This window comes from Phyllostomus discolor, chromosome 9 (assembly GCF_004126475.2).
Source record: "Phyllostomus discolor isolate MPI-MPIP mPhyDis1 chromosome 9, mPhyDis1.pri.v3, whole genome shotgun sequence".
Classification (NCBI taxonomy): domain Eukaryota; kingdom Metazoa; phylum Chordata; class Mammalia; order Chiroptera; family Phyllostomidae; genus Phyllostomus; species Phyllostomus discolor.
Window position 1 is genome coordinate 65,639,668 of NC_040911.2, and position 19,978 is coordinate 65,659,645.

The 19,978-nt window shown below is 41.0% G+C and overlaps 1 protein-coding gene and 1 pseudogene across 1 annotated transcript in view; both read right to left on the reverse strand.

The window, feature by feature from the left end:
* The window catches only part of SLC24A3 (solute carrier family 24 member 3), a 563,591-nt gene that overhangs the window by 76,154 nt on the left and 467,459 nt on the right, over nucleotides 1-19,978 (reverse strand).
* Nucleotides 10,772-17,213, reverse strand: LOC114506536 (annotated as a pseudogene).

The following is a 19,978-nucleotide window of genomic DNA, read 5'->3' on the forward strand; positions in this document are numbered from 1 at the left end:
GATGGGATTAAATCAGCAACACGGGCAAATATGCTATTGGGAATGGATATTGCCATGTCTGTGCTCTGGGCCATGCTGGTCTGGGCTGTGCTGTCTCAACACCTTGTTTTTCTGAGAGTGATACTCTTTTTCTGAGAGTGATACAGCTGTCCCAACAAAAGTAGAGAGCTGCATTTTCTACTTTTATTGGGGGGAGAAGCCCATGAGAGAAAATGGGGAAGGAGTCAGGTGAGCTGGGTATGCTACCCCATGTGGTATGGGTCTGACCCTGTAAAGGAGAGAGAGGAGGTTGAGTGGAGTCTGAAAAACAGTTCAGGAAGACCAAGGGCTGTCTGAAGAAGGTTCAGGAACATGAAGGGGAACCTTTGGTGCACAGTCACTTGTCAGAGGAGTCCCATGTCTCCTGGGAAGGGGTCAGTCTTAGCATCCCTAACATCCCATAATGGGATGGGATGAGCAATCTTACTCTGTGTCTTTGTCAACACCCTAACAGCTGCCACAACCCATGCTCCTGTGTGGAATGAAGACCCAGAGCCACCCTTCAGAAAGGGCATGGGTAAGACCAATTGGCACTTCCATCCTGGCCTTCTTTTCTCATCTCTCTTATATGTCTGGCCTAGTTGGCGTTTGATCCTGGTTTAATCAGAATTTTTGAAGCTCATTTTGCATAATGACCTGGAGAAAATATTATTCGTAGGCAGTTGGAAGATGTCCCTTAAAGAGATGATGACTCTGTTGAGCCTATGCCAATAAGCATATTGCTGGAGGCTAAGGCAGTCTTGGAAGCTGTCTCCAGACTTCCTGCAGGGAAGGAGGACTCTGGGTGTGATTAAAGAGGGCAAAGGGGCCAGGGATGAGCATTACACAGAGGAAAAGGTAGGGCAGTGGAGGGGGCCAGGGATGCCAGGATAAGACCCTTATTCTGAAGGAAGAGTAATTTCTCCCTGGTATAGTCTTTAAAGTCTCTTTTTGAAGAATATCTAGTATTCTTTTTTTTGCTTTGTGGAGCAATCTTACTCTGTGTCTTTGTCAACACCCTAACAGCTGCCACAACCCATGCTCCTGTGTGGAATGAAGACCCAGAGCCACCCTTCAGAAAGGGCATGGGTAAGACCAATTGGCACTTCCATCCTGGCCTTCTTTTCTCATCTCTCCTATATGAGATGACAGAAGGCAACTGTCAGCACTCAGCTGGACTAATGACAGGCACATACTGCACCAAAGACAATAGGAAAAAGGGATTCCAGGGACAAGGCAACCTTTGGTGCCATTCCTCTCCCTGACCACTGCATCAGTCTGTAAAGAACAGATCAGGCAAAGTCAAACCAGAGGAGGCTTTCTGGATTCAGATAACATGAAAGATATGACTTAAATAGTACCATAATGAATAATGAGGCCAGTTTCTTTCCATTAGCATATTCTTCCACTTGTTATATGGACACTTATGTATGCTCTGTTGCTAGTTTTGCCTTCTTAGGTATTCTATTTGCATATCTAAACTACAGATGATGGGGTTGTCAAGAACAGGACTGGTTCTAAAAAATCACTTCAGAATAAGTATAAAGCAATTCCTTGTCCTTTTATCATTCTATCTTTGTATCACCAGCTCATTCACTAGCTACAGAATAGATTAAATTAGACCAGATTGTTCATTTTCCAGCAGATCACAAAAGGTTGTGAATATTTACTCAATTTATCATAATTAGGCAAATGGACTTGAAACATGTGGAAAATATCAATACTGGATTTCTTTAAAAATCACTTGGGCTTTTAGTTGAAGATAGCAGGTTGAACACAAACTATTACCTTTGCTCTGCCTCATTATGCCATAACAAGGTAGTAATAAAGGGATTAAAAAAGACATAAACCCACAAGAAAAAGAATAGAAGAATTGATCAGAGCAACAAGATTTTGGAAGTTGAAAATTAGAAGAACAACTGGTCAAAGCTCTAGACATGGGAATGAAGGTGAGCTTAGAAACAGGGTAACTGAAAGAATGCTCAAGAATTTAACCCTTAAACTTCCTCCTACACTTCAAGCAGACTAGTGGCTGCACACCCCACATCTTAAGACAAAACAAGATGCCCAGCATTTGATGAACAGAAGATCTAGAAAACAGAGGAATAAAAATAATTAAATGAATAATTCAAGGAAAATTTCCAGAAGTCATGGACACGCATTTTTTTCACCCTCTGAGTGTCCAGTTAAATGAATAAAAAAAATTGTACACCAAGGCATATCCTCAGTTTTCAGAATATGGGGACACAAAAGGTCCTAGGAATTACCAGAGAGAGAGAGAAACAGCATTATGTACAAAAGGTCAAAACCAAATGACATTTTATTTTTGAACAAAAGCACTGGAAGCTAGAAGACAATTTTGAAGACATCTGGATAAATTATTCATTAAAAATGAGAAAAGATTAAAAATAAAAGCTTGCCTAAAAAATCTGCTTTCCATGCATTCCTTCTTAAAAAGCTACTAGAAGTGTGCTCCACCAAAATAAATAAACCACTTGTTACATACACCTATGTTTTCATAAAACATTACATTGATAAAAAATCTATAATAATGAGCAAGGAAAATTTCCAGAATAGTGAAGGAAGATCCTAAAAAGACAGTAAAAGGAGATTCCAAAATAAAACTTTTTGCAGCAGGCTTACAGAATAACATAGCCAGATTAGAGGCCAGAGGATGCAGAAGTAATGATGACAAAAGCACAAAATAAGTGGAATATCTGATAATTCTGAACCCATGGAAAGGAGATTAGAGAGCTCAGGGAAGAGAAAATAGAAAACTAAGCAAATGAACAAACAACAAAACAGGTAATTATAAACCACAGGGAAAGCACAGGTTGTGCAAGAAAGGAAGATGAATTGCTATGTATGTATGAATAGTGGTCACAAAGTAGTAATAAACTAAGCATAGATTACTGTCTAACCAAATTTATGATATAACTTGTTGGGCAGAATGTGGGACTTGGCAGTAGGGGTAGGTGGGGCTAAAATAGACTTAAACTCTCTTCTTCCATACTGTGAGGTCACTGGAGGATGTTTAAAAATTAAAAATCAAGTTAACTGCCATCTAAGCATGTTATTTAAGAGACATTGAGTTAAGTATCAGGAACAACCAACTAATGAAGTAATTGCCTCAGAAAAGTGGGAAATTGGTGCTGGTGGCTCCAGAAGATGGCTGTATTTCCCAATAAACCCTCTAGAATGGATTGCCTCTCCAAGCTATATGTATGTATAACTTTAATAAAAATAAAAAGTAAAATAAAAGGAAAGTATAACACAAATTATCTACTTAGATTTACTGCTGCAAGAAATAACACATTGCACTAGGCCTAGGATGTCAAACCTGGATGGATAGTGATATATTTTTTTCTCTTTATAAATAGTTTTTTAAAATATGTTTTATTGATATGTTTTATGCTATTACAGTTGTCCCATTTCTCCCTCTTTATTCCCCTCTGCCTGGCACACCCCCTCCCACCCACATACCCCCTTTTTAGTTCATGTTCATGGGTCATGAATATAAAATCTTTGGCTTCTACATTTCCCATACTATTCTTAACCTCCCCCTGCCCATTTTGTACCTACCATTTATGCTTCTTTTTCCCTGTACATATTCCCCCCATACTTCTCCCTCCCCATCCACACTGATAACTTCCATGTGATCTCCATTTCTGTGATTCTGTTCCTGTTCTAGTTTTTTGCTTTTTTTTATTTTAGGTTCAGTCATTGACACTTGTGAATTTGCTGTCACTTTACTGTTCATAGTTTTGATCTTCTATTTCTTACATAAGTCTCTTAAACATTTCATGTAATAAGGGCTTGGTGATGATGAACTTCTTTAACTTGACCTTATCTGGGAAGCACTTTATCTGCCCTTCCATTCTCAAAGATAGTTTTGCTGAATAGAGTAATCTTAGATGTAGGTCCTTGCCTTTCATAACTTTGAATACTTCTTACCAGCCCTTTCTGGCCTGCAAGGTTTCTTTGGAGACAGTTAATAACTGTCTGTTAGTCTACTGATAGTCAAATGGGAACTTCTTTCTAGGTAACTGTCTCCTTTTCTCTTGCTGCTTTTAAGATTCTCTCCATATCTTTAATCTTGGGTAATGGAATTATGATGTGCCTTAGTGTGTGCTTCCTTGGGTCTAAATTCTTTGGGACACTGAGCTTCCTGGACTTCCTGGAAATCTATTTCCTTTGCCAGATTAGGGAAGTTCTCCTTCATTATTTTTTTCAAATAAGTTTTCAATTTCTTGCTCTTCCTCTTCTCCTTCTGGCACCCCTATGATTCAGATGTTGGAATGTTTAAAGTTGTCTTGGAGGTTCCTAAGCCTCTCCTCATTTTTTTAAATTCTTGTTTCTTTATTGTGTTCTGGTTGAATGTTTATTTCTTCCTTCAACTCCAAACTGTTGATTTGTGTCCCTGTTTCCTTCCCATCACTGTTGGTTCCCTGTAGATTTTCCTTTATTTCACTTTTCACAGCTCTCATTTTTTTCCTATATTTTGTGACCACACTCAACCACTTCTGTGATCATCCTGATTACCAGTGTTTTGAAATGTACATCTGATAGGTAGGCTATCTCTTTGTCACCTAGTTCTTTTTAGTTCTGGAGCTTTGATCTGTTCTTTCATTTGGGCCACTTTATTTTTATTTTTTAATTATATTGTTGTTCAAGTACTGTTGTCTGCATTTATCCCACACCACTGACCCCCACCCGAGCAAGCCCCACCTCCCTCCACTGAATCCACTCCCCCTTGGTTATGTCTATGTGTCCTTTATAGCTGTTCCTGAAATCCCTTCCCCCCTCCCCCCATCACCCCCTCCCACCTCCCCTCTAGTTACTGTCAGATTGTTCTTAATTTCTTTTTTTTTAATAATTTTTTTATTTATTTTATTTTTAGAGAGGGAAGGGAGGGAGGGAGAGAGAGAGAGAGGAAGAGAGAGAAATATCAATGTACGGTTGCTGGGGGTTATGGCCTGCAACCCAGGAATGTACCCTGGCTGGGAATTGAACCTGCCACACTTTGGTTCCCAGCCCGCGCTCAATCCACTGAGCTATACCAGCCAGGGCTAGATTGTTCTTAATTTCAATGTCTCTGGTTATATTTTGCTTGCTTGTTTATTTTGTTGATTAGGTTCCAGTTAAAGATGAGATCATGTGGTATTCATCTTTAACCTCTTGGCTTATTTTACTTAGCATAATGCTCTCCAGTTCTATTCATGCTGTTATAAAGGTAGGAGCTCCTTCTTTCTTTCTGCTGCATTGTATTCCATCATGTAAATGTACCATAGTTTTTTTGATCCATTCATTTACTGATGGGCACTTAGGTTGCTTCCAGCATTTGGTTATTGTAAATTGTGCTGCTATGAACATTGGGATGCATAAGTTCTTATGGACTGGTGTTTCAGGGTTCTTAGGATATAATCCCAACAGTGGAATTGCCATGCCAAAAGGCAGTTCCATTTTTAGTTTTCTGAGAAAATTCCATACTCTTTTCCACAGTGGCTGTACCAGTCTGCAATCCCACCAACAGTGCACTAGGGTTCCCTTTTCTCCACATTCTCTCCAAACAGTTGTTGTTTGTTGATTTGTTTAAGATGGCCTTTCTCACCAGGGTGCAGTGGTATCTCATTGTGGTTTTAACTTGCATCTTTCTAATGGATAGTGATGCTGAGCATCTTTGCGTATGTCTCTGGGCCCTCTGTATATCCTCCTTGGAGAAGTGTCTGTTCAGGTCTTTTGCTCACTTTTTTTTTTTTTAATTTGGGTTGTTTGTCTTCCTGGAGTGGAGTTGTATGAGTTCTTCATATATTTTGGAGATCAAAGCCTTTTCCAAGGTATCATTGGCAAATATGTTTTCCTATAAAGTTAGTTTTCTTTTCATTTTGCTAATGTTTTCTTTAGCTGTCCAGAAGCTTTTTATTTTGATGAGATCCCATTTGTTTATTCTTTCCTTTATATCCCTTGCTCTAGGGGACATATTGGCAAAAATATTGTTGCATGAACCATCTAAGATTGTCTTCCCTATGTTCTCTTCTAGGGCTTTTATCGTGTCAGGACTTATATTTAAGTCTTTTATGCACCTTGAATTAATTTTTGTGTATGGTGTGAATTGGTGGTCAAGTTTCATTTTTTTGCATATAGCTGTCCCTCACCATTTGTTGAAGAGGCTATTTTTACTCCATTTTATGCTTCTCCTTTTGTCAACTATTAATTGAACATAGATATTTGAGTTTATTTCTGGGCTCTCTATTCTGTTCCACTGGTCCATGTGTCTATTTTTATACTAGTACCAGGCTATTTTGATTACACAGGCCTTGTAATACAGTTTGATATCAGGTATTGTTATCCCTTCTACTTTGTACTTATTTCTCAAAATTGCTGCAGCTATTCAGGGTCATTTGTGGTTCCATATAAATTTCTGACTATTTGTTCTATATCTGTGAAATATGTCATCAGTATTTTCACAGGGATTGCATTGAGTCTATAAATTGCTTTGGGTAGGATGGACATTTTGGTGATGTTAATTCTTCCAATCCATTAATACAGTATACACTTCCATTTATTTGTGTCTTCCTTAATTTCTTTCTTTAGTGTTGTGTAGTTTTATGAGTACAGGTCTTTTACCTCCTTAGTTAGGTTTTTTCTTAGGTACTTTATTTTTCTTGTTGTTATATCAAATGGGATTTTTTTCTAATTTCTCTGACATTTCATTGTTGGTGTGCAAAAATGCCTTTGATTTCTGAATATTGACTTTGTATCCTGCTGTTTTGCCAAATTCACTTATTAGGTGGAGTAGTTTCTTTGTTGGAATCTATAGGATTTTGTATGTACACTATCATGTCATCTGCAAACAATGACAGTTTTCTTTCCTCCTTTTCAATTTGGATGCCTTTTATTTCTTTTTCTTGTCGGATTGCTGTGGCTAAGACTTACAATACTATGTTGAATAGGAGTGGTAAAAGTGAACATCCTTGTCTTGTTCTGATCTTAGTGGGAAAGCTTTTAGTTTTTGCCCACTGAGTATAATGTTGGCTGTAGATCTCTCATATATGGTCTTTACTATGTTGAGGAATGCTCCCTCTGTTCCCACCCTGCTGAGTTTTTTTTTTTTAATCATAAATGGGTGCCGTACTTTATGAAAAGCTTTTTCTGCATCTATTGAAATGATCATGTGATTTTTGTCTTTCCTTTTATGTGATTATCATGTTTATTAATTTGCTAATATTGTACCATCCTTGCATCTCTGGGATGAGTCTCACTTGATCACATTGTATGATCTTTTTAATGTATTGCTGGATGTGGTTTGTCAATATTTTTAAAGGATTTTAGCATCTATGTTCATCAGTGATATTGGCCTGAAGATTTCTTTCTTTGTTGTGTCCTTATCTGGTTTGGGGATTAGGATGATGCTGGCTTCATAAAAAGAGTTTGGGAGTCTTTTGTCTTCTTGTATTTTTTGGAATAATCTGTGAAGGATAGGGGTTAGCTCTCCCTTAAATGTTATGTAAAATTCTCATGTGAAACTGTCTGGTCCAGGGCTTTTGTGTGCTGGGAGTTTTTGTTTACTGCTTTGAGGCCACCAGCTGTTTTGGTCTGTTCAGGCTTTCTGCTTCTTCTTTATTTAGTTTGGAAGATTGTATTTTTCTAGAAATTTCTCCATTTCACCCAGGTTTTGAAATTTCTTAGCATATCATTCTTCATAGTAATTTCTTATACTCCTTTGTATTTCTGTGGTGTCAGTTGTCATTTCTCCCCTTTCATTTCTGATTGTGTTTATTTGGGTCCTCTCTCTTTTTTTCTTGAGGAGTCTGCTTAAAGGCTTGTCGATTTTGTTTATCTTTTCAAAGAACCAGCTCCTGGATTTACTGATCCTTAGAATTGTTTCTTGAGTCTCTATGTTGTTTAATTTTGCTCTGATCTTGGTTATTTCCTTCCTTCTACTTGTTCTGAGCAGTCTTTGTTGTTGTTTCCCCAAGTTCTTGTAGGTGTAGGGTTGGGTTGTTTGTTTGAAAACTTTCCACCTTTTTTAGGTAGGCCTGTATCACTATGAACTTCCCTCTGAGGACTGCCTTCACTGTGTCCCATAAGTTTTGTATTATTGTGAGTTCATTTTCATTTGTTTCCAGAAACTTTTTGATTTCTTCCTTGATCTCCTTCTTAACCCATTCATTGTTTAATAGCATGCTATTCAATCTCCGTGAGTTTGAGTGTTTGTTTTTTTTTCCTTGAGGTTGGTTTCTGGTTTCAGTCCCTTGTGGGTGGAGAAAATGCTTGATATGATTTGAATTTTCTTGAATGTTGAGGCTTGTTTTGTGTGCTGTCACGTGGTGTATCTTTGAAAATATTCCATCTGCATTTGAAAATAATGTGCATCTTGCTTCTTTGGGAGGAAAGGCTCTATATATATCAATTAAGTCTGTTCGATCTAGGGCATTGTTCAATGGCACAATATCCTTGTTGATATTGTGTTTGGAAGATCTATCCATTTTTGACAGTGGGGTGTTAAAATTCCCTAGTATAATTGTGTTGCTGTCAATATCTTTCTTGAAGTCCTCCAACATTTTCCTTATATATTTGGGTGCTCCTGTGTTGGGTGCATATATATTTATAATGTTTATGTCTTCTTGATGGATTCTTCCCCTGAGTATTATGACGTTCTTCTGGGTCTCTTTTTATGGCCCTTCTTTTGAAGTCTATTTTGTCTGATATGAGCTTTGTACCCCAGCTTTTTTTCCTGTCCATTTTCTTGGGATATTTTTCTAGCCTTTCTTTTTCCGTCTGTGTGTGTCTTTTGTTCTGATGTGGGTCTCTTGTAGGCAGCATATATGTGGGTCATAATTTCTTATTCTTTTAACTATTCTATCTCTTTGGATTGGAACATTTAATCCATGTATATTAAAGTTATTATTGATAGGTACTTATTCATTGCCATTTTACTTTCTTTGTATCTGTGTTCCTCTCTTTTTCACTGTTTTTGTTTTTGTTTGTTTTTTTTTTTTTTTCCTGTTCTTAAAGCAGAACTTTCAGCATCTCTTGCAGTGGTTTGGAGAAGGCATATTCTTTGAGGCTTTTGTTTTTTTTTGGTCTGGGAACCTCCTTATTAGGGCCATTTTCTTTTTTTTGGGGGGGGGACGGGTGGGAGGAGCCTTAGGTATCTGTCAAGGTGGGGCAATCTACCTCAGTGTCTTGTAGTGCTGTATGTGGGGGAGGAGTCTGAGAGAGGGAACAGTGCTGCTTGTTCTGCTCTTTGTTGTCTTTCAGTCACTTCTGCCACTACTCATGAGCAAATTGGGACCTTCTGGTGTTGATTCCTGGGTGGGTGGGTTCGTGTATGTTCTAGGACCCTGTGGGTCTCTCCAAGGAACTCTCCTGTGAGTCTGGGAGTTTCTCCTGCTGCCTCAACCCCCACATGTTTTTTTCAGTTAGAGGTTTTGAGGCTTTCTTTTCCCATGCTGGAACCCTGGGTTGCTTGGTCTGTCTCATTCCCTAGTTATTCCTCCCAGTTTATCCACAGACAAATGCAGGATTTCCCACTGTGCCAGCTGCTGCCTTTCCTGGTCCACCGGCTGCTGCCTTGCCACAAGTCATCTCTGCCCAGCTGCCCATCTCCACCCCTCCTACCAGTCTGGTTGAGTGTTTCTTTTTTAAGTTCTTGGTTGCCGAACTTCCATACAATTAGACTTTCTGCCAGTTCTGGTTGTTTTTTGTTTGTAAATTCATTGTTCTCCTTCTTTTGGTTTTGCAAGGAGGCAGTGTGTCTACTTATGCCTCCATCTTGGCTGGAACTGAAATATCTTAACTTGAATTTCATTCCAAGCTTTGGAGCTGACACATTTCCATAGTCAATTCTCATCTCAAAACAAAACCATACAATATGTAGAAAGGATGGGGCTCTAGGATGTTCCCCACAGAATCCAAGTCACAGTGGCACTTGGGTTTAAATCCAACAGGAAAGTTTTGTCACTACTGTCTGTTCATCATTCCAATACACTTTTTAAATGCTTCAATTCTGGGGAATTCACTAAAATACAAACGGTTCCTGCTTTCTAGAACTTTATTGTCAAAAATGGAGGGTAAGCTCTGGCTGGTGTAGCTCAGTGGATTGAGCGTGGGCTGCAAACTAAAGGGTTGCTGGTTTGATTCCCAATCAGGGCATATGCCTGGGTTGTGGGCTAGGTCCTTGGTAGGGAGTGTGCAAGAGGCAACCATACATTATGTTTCTCCCCTTCTCTTTTTCATTCTCTTCCCCTCTCTCTCTCTAAAAATGAATAAATAAAATCTTTAAAATTAATGGGAAGTAATAATCAGGCCACGTAAAAATACAACAATATGATTTTGCAAAATATAATGAACTGCTGCTCATTACTATTTTTTTCCCCAGAAATAGTCAGCTGCATATGTGCCCAAGGAGATGGGGCAGAAGCTGTGGATGTCCCTGAGGTCTAGCTGTTGTGAGCCCACATGGGAATTTTAGGAAGAAGCAATACCCCTTCCCCACCCTGAACCCTGAACCCCCTCCTGTGGCTCTTGGGAAAGCCATTCTGTGCTTTCTGGGTCTGGGGCTCTGTGATTAAGATGCCTTCTGCTGAGCCCGCTCCTGGCTTCCCCAAACCTTGTGACCGTGGAGCAAGAGGGGCAGCCACCACACATCCGATCTGAGCAAGGTAGTTTGCTGTATCCTGTGTCCTCAGAGTCTGAGCACACCACCCATTGCTTGGGATTTGTTTCTACAGAGGAGCCCCAGGGCCAATTATTGTTCTGAGGCCAGAACAGATGGTGGCACAGCCTGAGTCTTCAGGACATCCAGCTCTGCTGTCTGTTCTGCCCTCAATCCTTGCCCTAATTCTCCTGCACTCCTGGGTCTGGGGCTTTTGGTGTATCCTGGGGCCTTGGCTGTTGGCCCAGGTTGGGAGACTGCCCTCACCCATGTGCTCTTCGGAGCCTCTGTTGGGCCATGCCTTTGGCCCCTATGCTTTTCAGTTCCTCTCCTGCCCTGATGCAGAGGCAAGGTGGGGCGGGGCCTCCTGGGTCCTGTGGACTCAGAGCTCCAGAAGCTGCAGCAGCTGTGGGATAGGGACATAGCTGCTTCCAGGCTCATGTTATGGTCCATGGAGGTGTAAAGGAGTTTGGTGCTGTGGTATTGGCTCTTCAGGGCCATGCCCAAGACAGCCCTGGTGCCACCCATCATGGAAAATGAGTGTCATCTAGCCTGCAGGAGGCTATCTTCTTTTTTTAAAATATATTTTATTGATTATGCTATTACAGTTGTCCCATTTTCCCCCCTTCACTCCCCTCCACCCTGTACACCCTCTCCCACCCATATCCCCCCCTTTAGTCATGTCCATGTGTCATACTTATAATTTCTTTAGCTTCTACATTTCCCAAACTATTCTTACCCTCCCCCTATCTATTTTCAACCTACATTCTATGTTACTTATTCTCTGTACCTTTTCACCCTCTTTCCTCCTCCCACTCCCCTGTTGCTAACCCTCCATGTGATCTCTATTTCTGTGGTTCTTTCCTGTTCTAGTTGTTTGCTTAGTTTCTTTTGGTTTTGCTTTAGGTGTGGGTGTTCATAATTGTGGGTTTGCTGCCCTTTTACTATACATGTTTTTTTTAATCTTCTTTTCTTAGATAAGTCCCTTTAACATTTCATAAAATAAGGGCTTGGTGATGATGAACTCCTTTAACTTGACCTTATCTGAGAAGCACTTTATCTGCCCTTCCATTCTAAATGAGAGCTTTGCTGGATAGAGCAATCTGGGATGTAGGGTCTTGTCTTTCATGACTTGGAATATTTCTTTCCAGCCCCTTCTTGCCTATAAGGTCTCTTTTGAGAAATCAGCTGACAGTCTGATGGGAACTCCTTTGTAGGTTACTGTCCCCTTATCTCTTGCTGCTTCTAGGATTCTCTCCTTCATTTTCACCTTGGCTAATGTAATTATGATGTACCTTGGTGTGTTTCTTCTTGGGTCCAACTTCTTTGGGGCTCTCTGAGCTTCCTGGATTTCTTGGAATTCTATTTCCTTTGCCAGTATGGGGAAGTTCTCCTTTATTATTTGTTCAAATACGTGTTCAATCTGTTGCTTTTCCTCTTCCCTTTCTGGCACCCCTATAATTCGGATGTTGGAACATCCTAAGCTTCTCCTCATTTTTTTGAATTCTTATTTCTTCATTCTTTCCTGCTTGCTTGTTTTTTTTCTTCCTTCTGGCCCACTGTATTGTTTTGAGTCCCAGTTTCCTTCCCTTCACTATTGGTTCTCTGTGCATCTTCCTTCATCTCTTTTATGGTAACCTGCATTTTTTCATGTAATTTGTGCCCAAAATCAATCAATTCTGTGAGCTTCCTGATCACCAGTGTTTTGAACTGTGCATCTGATAGATTGGCTATTTCTTGGTTGCTCAAAAGGATGAGTCCTGGGGGACTGATCTGTTCTTCTGTTGGAGATATGTCTCTAACATGTCTCTCTCTCCTTTTTTTTTTTTTTTTTTGGTCTGGTCGCTCCTGTTATGGTGAGGGGCAGAGCCTTAGGTGTTCACCTAGGCTGGGCACCTCAGTTGCTAGATTGTGACGTCGTATGTGGGGGCGGGAGTGGGGGTGGGATGGAACAATGGCGGTCGCTTCATTCTCCTGTGATCTCAGTCCCTTCTCTGGAATCCTGGGTTGCCGCTCTGCCCTGGTCCACAATGCCACCTCACTGGGTCCGCCAGCCGCCGCTTGCGTACTCAGGGTCCACTGCTGCATCCTGGAAGGCTTACGCGCTCTTGGTTGCCTTGTGTGCCCAGTTCTCCCTGATCTCGTGCCCGCTCCTCCTCTCAGCCCCTCCTACTTGTCTGGATGAACGGGTCTACTTCAACTTCTTGGCTGTCCGACTTCCATTCAGATAAATTCTCTGTCAGTTCTGGGTGTTATTCTGCCTCTAAATTGTTGTTCTAATCCTGGTTGTGCGTGGAGGTACGGTGTGTCCACCTATGCCTCCATCTTGCTGGAAGTCCTCCAAGGCTATCTTCTTGTAGGGTATTTTTCTCCAGCCCATGCACCTGCATGAATTGCTTGGCTACCTCAATGCAGGGCAGGCCTATGAGGACACCTAGATTGCAGGACACCTGGAAGTCTTGGTGGTGGAACACCCCATTTCTATCCATAAGGAAGACCTGGGGCATGAGGCTAGACTCCTTCTCCTGCAGCCACGGCACCGGGTCCACCAGGAAAGGCACCTCTCGGAAGACCAGGAAGCCCAACAGGTAGGGGGCTGGCAAGCTAATCATGCAGCAGTTCTCACACACTACCTTGAGCTTAGGGTGACTAAGCACCACCAGCGAGGCATAGGCTTTAACACTGTAGCCCTTCACAAAGGACACATCCATACCCTCAACCCTCTGCAGGCCATTGAAGTCAGGGTCTGGCAGCCATGTCTACGTGTTTGGGTCCACAAATGTGGGTGTTCAGCAGGGCTTGCTCCCTGAGAGCAGACGCATGTCCAGTGGGCAGAGCAGCCCAGCCCCCGCCACCCTGAGGTGGGGCTCAGCCTCAGGTCCTGGTCTTACCCACACACTCTGGGGATCCCTCCAGCTTCCCCACCTCCTCTCTGTGACCCAAGACACAAGTCCCTGCTTATTAATCTTCACAAATATGAAAATGAGTTCATGTTTTTAATTTTATTTTTTCTAAGAAATTTCATTTTGAATTCTAGTTTTATGTGAATAAAGTAAGTGATAACCAAACATGCTGCTACTGGAGAGATATTTAAATAACATCAAGGCTCATCAGGACAGTGCATACATATAAAAGCTTTTCATTGATCATGCTGAACATTAACCATGGAGGCTCATAATGAACTGAGTGTCAGCGATGAAGAAGTGTCTTCTCAATCATCTATAATATCATGTGCAGTCATTTTCATGTTAAATGTAAGTTATTGCCTGATAGGTCTTTAAAATATGGTAGCTCAGAGTGTTCTCACACATGTCAAAATTCACAGGGAGTCAGCTATGTCTGAGGGAGGAAAACACTGGCCTGGGCCTGCTGTGCTCCCTTTGCCCATCCACTCAGAGAGTTGAGTCTGCTTTCACTGCCAGGCACTGCTGTGCCAGTACCCAGTACTGCATTTAGCAGCACTAGGTACGAGTATGTTGAATAAATGTGGTGTATTTAGGGTAATTTCATAAAACTGGATGTGATAGCTTGGATCCACTCAGAAACAGAGCCTGCCGGCACATAGCTCATTTGGAAAATCATTCTAGGAAAAATTGTTAGGGGGTGGAGGAAGTGAGGAACAGACAATAAGCAAGCCACAGCAGGGGTAACTGGGGTGTAATCCTGGTGGGGAGCTCTGGGAGACCATGTAGAACATGCCTCTCCCTTTGTCTCACCCATTTGAAGGGGGAGTTGGAATATTTACCCACCCATTCGTTGGTTGAGGGCTGCACTTCTGAAGCGTTAATTCCCTGGCGCTTCCTTTCCCAGGGGCAATAACTAAGGAAAGGGGAACACTGAACAGAGAAATGCAGGTTCTGGCAGTTGGAGGTCAGGCCAGCAGAAACTGAAATGGTAAGGGTGAGGGGTCACAGGCTGGGCACAGGCATTATTGGCTCTACCCCAAAACATGGATTTACACAATAATCCAATAATAGATAAACATTCTCTGTCTCCCTTGCCCTGCCCCATCTCTCTCCACCCTCCCCCCCAGCTCTCTCTCTCACACACACAGACACACATACACACAGTTTTGTTAGTTTGAAAATACAACCCAATCCTATTTAAAATTCTATTTACAAGGTTTGAAAGCAGAGCACATTAACTGATGCTGCTATAAGTCCAGAATAGTGTTCCCCTTGGGCCAGGGGCAGAGTCTGAAAGGGCAGAGGGGTTCCTGGAGGCCAGGAGTTTTCTGTTTCTTGATCAGGGTCCTGGTCTGGAAGTGCTCAGTTGTGAAAAGTCACTGAGCTGTGCTTATGATAAGTGCACTTTTCTGAATATATGTGGTACTTCAAGAAGACAAATACCGTATGATCTCACCTTTAACAGGAACCTAAACAACAAAACAAGGAAACAAGCAAAATATAGTCAAAGACACTGAAATAGAGGACAGGCTGACAGTGACCAGAGGGGAGAGGGGAGGGAATTTCAGGGGAGAATGGGAAGGGTTTACAGGAACAAATATAAAGGACACATGGACAAAAACTGGGGGGGCGCATAGAAATGGGAGGGAGGTGGGGAGGGATGGGTAGGTGGGCTGGAATGGGAGTAAAGGACAAAAAATTGTACTTGAACAATGATTAAAATAAAATTAAAAAAGAAAAATGTTATTTAAACAAAACAAAAATACAATTACAATGTTAATTGTTAATGTTATTACTATGTATTAATTTTAATAGTAACTACTTTATTACAACTTGGAGTTGGCTTACTATTAAAGTTACCAGATAAAATACACGACACCCAGTTAAATTTCAGGTGAACAATATGTAATTTTAAAATATAAGTATAATCTCAAATATCACCTGGGAAATATATTTGTTGTTGAAATTTAACTGGGTGCCCTGTGTTGTTATTTGCTAAATCTGGTAACCCTATTTATTAGATTTGAGATGTTGGTTAACTATTTTGCCTTTCTTTGGATATGCACAAAATAGGAAGTTTAGTGGTTCTGGAATAAATACTCTCAATACAAAGGACAAGCTGAATCTTTTCTGTATTGCTTATTTATCTCATGCTGGATACTGACTGCTGTGCTGTTTTATTCTGGTTGTTTGGCTTACCCAGAGGTTTTTTTTCCCCCCTCTTTGTTGCTAACTGCAACAGTTGTCAATGTGTGCACTACATTTTTTGGGGTAGAGATTTTTCCACAACACCAACATTCTTGGCTTCTCCTGGAAAAATCTGAAGACCTGGTAACCTCAGGGCATTCTCATGTCACTGTGGAGCTGTCAGGTGGTAAAGTGGCTCTCAATCCATCTGGCTAGGCCAATAAGAACTCAGATGGAGGAGGTTGAAACTAATGGCAAAACGTTGTTTGGGGCTATCTGTAGATTTCAATTATGTGAGCTTTCTGTTTTGTCTATTATCACGGAGAGCAACTCAGCTGTATTTATACAGTTTTCCAGGAAGCATTTAAGTGGTTCACAGCATCTTTTTCTTATATCAGCCTGATAAGTACAAAATGGGAGTCATTCCTCTGAGGGCTGTAACGATGGTCTCCACACAGCTTGCTATTTATCCGTGTGGTCCAGACTCCATCAGCCTGCTGTATCAGAATCTGCACCTTAACAAGGCCTCCTTGATGACTCATGTGCATGTTGCAGTGGAGAAATGCTGGCTTAGAGGCCAGAAATCCCCAGTCTGAGCCCCCTGTGTAAAACTGAAATATGAACAGCAAGAGACTGGTGAGGTGGCCTGCAAGAGTGGGCATGTGGAATCTGGACATGATGCAGGGAACATGAGAAGCCACTTAAGGTCTTTGCAACTGTGTGTGTTGGTGCTGAAGATGACAATTAGAAACACTGCTTGTATGGGAGTTTCTGTTTCATCAGTTTCTAGCACCAACCCTGCTTAAAATGCTGGGGAAATCATCCGTTTGTATAATGTGCAGAACCATGCCAGAAAATCCCTGCTCCCTTCCAATCTCTCTATTCCATCCACTGAAGAGGCAGTATGTAAAGAAATGCAACTCAGAGGGTGCTAAATTTACTTTTAAAATTATGCCATTCAGGTTAGTAGCCAGATATATGCAGGATGCAAATATGTTCTCATTTTATTGACCAGGAAACCCAAAAGGATGATTTCAAGCTGAAGGGATAATTTCAGTGTCTACCATCACAGGGTCTCCAAAATGGTGTGGGCCTTCGCAGAGTTTAACGTGTTGATCTATGATGTGAGTTCAGAAATCAGACAGCTAGACCGTGTATTTGAGTTCAAGTTCCTGCAAGTAAGATCCTGGCCAAAATCACACAGCTTATTACATTGGAATTTGGTGTCTATAATATTAACAGATGCAGAAAACTGATGTTTTCTATGCTGTCAGGAAACATAATAGAAATGGGGGGGAAGATGCTTCATTTCCCTTTAGTCTCTCTGAAAATTAAAATGTTGAAGATAAAGGGAATAGAAAAACAAAAGAGCTAGCTATTTTTTAGTCTATAGACTTGGATACAGATTTAGAAGTGTCCTTTTCATACCTGGAAAGATTCATGTTTCTCTGGCTTCATCAAGTTAGAGAAGAAGAAAGGTGGATTGTGTACTTTTAAAATTAAGATTTTTTACCTATGGTTTGACAAAAAATGGGATTTTTGCAATATCAGGAGGTAATTTGACTTAAAACAGAGTATGTGTTCAAGGGAAATGTGGGAGGCCACCACCTGGGGGGGCTGTGTGGGTTGGAAGGGAAGCACCTGTCCCTTTCAGGGGCATGCAGTGATACTAAGAAATTGGTTACTCTGTATGGTTCATCCAGCCCCAGTTATTTTGTTGAGCAATCTATTTTACATAATTTATTTGACTTGGGGTAGGGAGAGCAGGTGATGTACATGAATCAATTCAGCAGCCAGGACCAACTGAACACAAGAACATTTTTTTTTAATGTGTGTTTGGAAGATATTATACCCTTTCCCCAGAATTAAAGAAATTGAGAATTAAAGCACAGTAATATATGAGTAACACATCTTGGCTTGATCTACATAAAACCATAGTGTGGAGAGCTGGGGGAATTGTGGGGCTAAGGTAGCCAGTAATATCAACCAGCCAACAAAATCCCTTTCTCTAAAGAGCCAGATAGTTTTTAGCCAAAAACATACAGAGAAACCATCTCCCAAGTAGTTATGTTAGTTTTCTCACTTTGCAAATGACCATGTAAGTGGAGAGTAGTCCCTTAGCTATTCATGGGATCAGAAATATAATCAAAGTGCAAAGGGAAAGGTACGGTTTCAGGGGTATGTGCTTTTACTGTGAAGAGGAAGCTGAGTAAAGGGGTAGTTCTGGGTGACCCAGATGAGCATGGGGCCTCACCCCCTCTATGTGCTCCCTCCTCCCCTTCTTCCACTCTTCCCAATTTCCAGAGAACTTCACCTTGAGGTCTGAGTGTCTCCCCAGCTTCACCCTTTGTGTGCTGTGTGATGAGGAGCATCGCTTATGTTCATTTCAGTTTTCCACCTGGAATTAAAATATTTACCCACACTAGACCCTCAGCAGTGTGTAAGGATCCATGCAGAAATGCCTCAGAAGATTTTGGGGTGCATGTACATGCATGTTGTATATGTACACATTTTTAAGTTGTACCTTCACTTGGAGTACCCCATTTCATTCCAATGAAAGAAAAAGCCTCTGTGAATGATTTGGAGCCTCTAGAGATCCAGTAATTGGCTGTTTCCCAAGATGTCAGTACCTATGATGAAGCTCCATTCTTTAAGATGTTGGTATAACAACCAACATCTTAAAATTTGCTCTTATGTGCCAGACATGGTGTCAAGCACTTTACATTTCCCTTACATATTTTAATATTCCTATTTTAAAGATGAATCAACTAAGGCTTAGTGAGGTTATATAAGTTTCCCAAGATTTACAGTCTGAAAGTGGTCAACCTTGGCTGCCCACTGGAAGCTTTATGAAACACCCATGCCTGAGTTCTCCCCTCCTCGCCTACTTCCAGAGATGCTGAGTTAGCTGATCTGGGCTGTGGCTTGGCCATTAGGATTTTCCAAAGCTTCCCAGGTGATTCTAACATCTAGTAGGGGTTTAGACCTCTAGCCCCATCCTGTTATGACCCCTTAGACGGAGGGATCCAAATAATCAGAAATGGGAAGCTACCTGGTACTTTCCAGCTCCACGCAACATGGAAGGAAACTCTATCTGTGTGTATGAGAGTCTGAGAAATAACAACAAATTTTATATATTCTTTATGAATATTTCAGAGTCCATATACTAGTAGTGCTGCCATACATCACTCTGCTTATAAAGTAGATTGATCTGTTCTAATACCTCTTTTGGATTTAAAATTTACTTGAAGAGTCACATCAGTATAAAACAAGAAGTGTGGAATTGCTGAACTTACCTTTATGGCTGGAAAGACTCAAAGGCTGGGGGCTCGAATCATCAGGTTTGTTTCACTCACATGACTCAGCTGGTATCTCAGCTGGGGTTCTAGCCAAACTGACTCATGGCCTCTCCCTGTGGTTGGGGCTCCCTCACAGTAAGGCAGCCTCAGGGCAGTTAGACAACTTAAGTGGTGGGGGGGGGGGCGGTCATAGCTTCCAATGCAAGCATCTCAAAGAATAGGCAGAAGCTGTGTAGCTTTTATGACCTGCCCTCAGAGGTCAAATAGCTTCACTTTTACTAAGTCACAAGACTGATTAAATCTAATTGTTGTCTAGAGCTTTTAAACTGGATAGAAGTATTGGCACAAAAATTTTACTACATTTCTCTTCAAGTAAAGGAAACTTAAAATAATAAAGTGTTTAAAATAAAATTTCATCAGGGTGCATTTTGTTGTATAAGTTATGTACATTTATACAAATTACCTCCAATCTTGGAAGACACAAGGACAATAAATTGAGTTTTCATAAATGTCTTCCTATTTCTACCTAATTTTAAATGAAAAGTCTGCTGGGATTTGTAGATTTTATATAACAAACTTGAAAACACGACATTGATAATTATGGTTAAAAAAAATCAAGCAGTATAACTGTGTATGAACAAAAGCAGAAATCTGCCTCCCCTTGTCTTTCTTCCATTCCCAGTCTTCCACACTAGAAGTAACCATTAACATTTCTGCTCTTAGTTATTTTAGGTTTCACAGACTAACATCAAATAATTTGCCTGTACCTCTATATCTTGGTTTCTATATCTCTCATTATGAAAGGCGAGGAAATGACACACTCCTGCCAGCATTGCTATAGCAGGATGGCAGAATGAAAAAAGACAACCCTGGGCAGAATCCCTGATCTCAAATCCCAGCTCTAACAT